Source organism: the organism of the source record quoted next, unplaced genomic scaffold (genome assembly GCF_019419815.1).
Source record: "Pyrus x bretschneideri cultivar Hongxiangsu unplaced genomic scaffold, Pyrus_bretschneideri_v1 Contig1, whole genome shotgun sequence".
Lineage (NCBI taxonomy): Eukaryota > Viridiplantae > Streptophyta > Magnoliopsida > Rosales > Rosaceae > Pyrus > Pyrus x bretschneideri.
This window is the reverse complement of record NW_025999390.1, coordinates 11,538,881-11,541,338: the sequence shown is the minus strand read 5'-3', so window position 1 is coordinate 11,541,338 and position 2,458 is coordinate 11,538,881.

Here is a 2,458-nt window from a genome sequence, read left to right as displayed (position 1 = left end):
TGTACTCATATAATTATATGGGTACATTTTTTTAAAATATTTTTATGGGTTACATATTAAAACATTTTACTTTTGGAATAATGTTGAAATTGTACCCCATAGATAATTATATATGGCGAATGTACGGGTACATTCTTTTGACATGTGACAACTATTTTATCATTCATAACAATGTTTTCTTTTGGTCAAATTCATAACAATGTTGGATACATTTTTTTGGCACTTTTTAACACTGTTTCCAATTGATTGATACATATATATATATATATATATATATATATATATATATATGCAAACATGTACTTAACATCTATTAATATACATTTTCAAAAGGAATTATATTGCTATATTGATTTTTTATTCAATTAAAATTTTGAAAAAATTTCCATATTATTTGTTGGCCCTTTTTTTATAGCTCATTAGATGTGAGATTTTAAACACCATAAAATCTCATGTTTTATTGTTGACATGGAAATATATTAATATTAATATGTTAGGGTGTACAAAATCAAAGGACTTTGATAAAAAATTGAAAATTACTAAGATTTTAATCAATGAGTATTAGTGGTTAAAGACCGCATCCAAAATTTTCCTATATTTAATTAAATTACTAAATTTAGTAAACCCTAAAAAAATATGCGATAAGCAAATCTGGTAAGGCCACCAGAAGTTGGCATGAAAACGGATCTAAATTTGTGAGATTAGAGTCACTTTATTACGCAGATGAAAGGGGCAAGACATGCAGGCGCGAGGGCGTGTGAGTAGGAACAGGACGACTTGTCAGAGGCATGAGGGAATTTCGAGATGGACATGACTGCTACTACTCGATCGATCGTCCCTTCTACAATTTCGCACGCTACATATTCATTATATGTATATATGTTTGCAATTGCATATATAACTGTACATACCTTATATTTTATAGAGGTGGATTATCTGCTATTTCATTTTCATACTTTCCTCATTCTTTTTTGTTTGTGTAGTCACGATTAAACTATTTAATATTTTATATTCTTATTATTTTTTATTTTATTATTTTTATAAAAAATTAATATAAAATATTAACGTAACTTAACCGTGATTATATATCACAAGAGAGTATAAAAAAAGTATGAAAATGGAAAAACAGACAATCCATCCCATATTTTACTAGCTAAAGTTCTTCTCTTGAACTACCTACCTAGCTATACATACGTCGATTATGGACCACCACTTGCAACTTGTCGTCTTCAATCATTCCACTTCGCCCATCCATCGATCCCCATACATAGCTTTACATGTTCTATGGGATTCCAAAGCTGAAATATTACACTGACCCTCCACTTTCCCCGTCGATGAAAGCTCTCTCTCCACACCTCTTATCAGGGTCGGTCCAGATCTAGTACGAGCAGGACGATCGTTAGATGTTCAAAAAAATTGGGATCATCAAAATTATTAGGATGATATATTTATATATGTTTTTATAAGAGTATAAATTTATAAAATTTGGTTTAATGACAAAGAAATTTAACTAGAATTAGTGGTTTTGTTGTTTAAAATGATTAAAAAGGTATTGGGTTCAAAACATCATTTGTGCTTATTTATATTTCAATTTTTACAAGTTTCTTTTCATAACAATATAAATTTATAAAATTTGGCTAAATGATCAAGAAGTTTAGTTAGAAGCAATGATTTTTGTTGTTTAAAATAAATGAGAGATCCTAAGTTTGAAATGCTATGTGCATGTTTATTTGTGTGGTTGTTAATTTATTTACTACCTATTAGCTATGTGTGTTGCTATTTTTAAACATCCATTCAAATTCAAGTCTAATCTTCAACAAAGAGTAACGCGTAGACTAAATTTTTAGACCAAATTTGCAAATAATATTACGTGTCATCAAAAGGTTTAATTTATTGTTCATTCATTACTTATACATATCCTTAAAGACTCGAAAACATTATTATTTTTTTAGTCTTATATTGACGAGGTTAGTAAATAAGAAAAAATACCTCACGATTTATATAAAAACACTTTAAAAGTTCAAATGTAAAACAAAACTCATAATCTATCTAATTGTAAGCCCAAAGTTTTTTTGGTTTCCTTATCTCGATATAAAATAAATTTGTTATTCCGTGTTTCTAAATTATTGAGTTTAAAGTGTTTTTATAAATATAATTTTATCGATGTCTTATGTGTGAAAATAAATAATTCTTTTATATGAAGTGAGTGCACATTTTTAGCATCGCCCTGAACCTCAAAAATCTCTGAACTAGCCCTGCCTCTTTTAATGTCTGCTAAGAAATTCTTACATGCAAAAGGTGTCACATCCTGCCCCAGGACGGATCACTTCCCGGGCCCGCTCCACCACCGTAGCACGATATTGTCCGCTTTGGGCTTACCATTCCCGCACGGTTTTGTTTTTGGGAACTCACGAGCAACTTCCCAGTGGGTCACCCATCATGGGATTGCTCTAGCCTT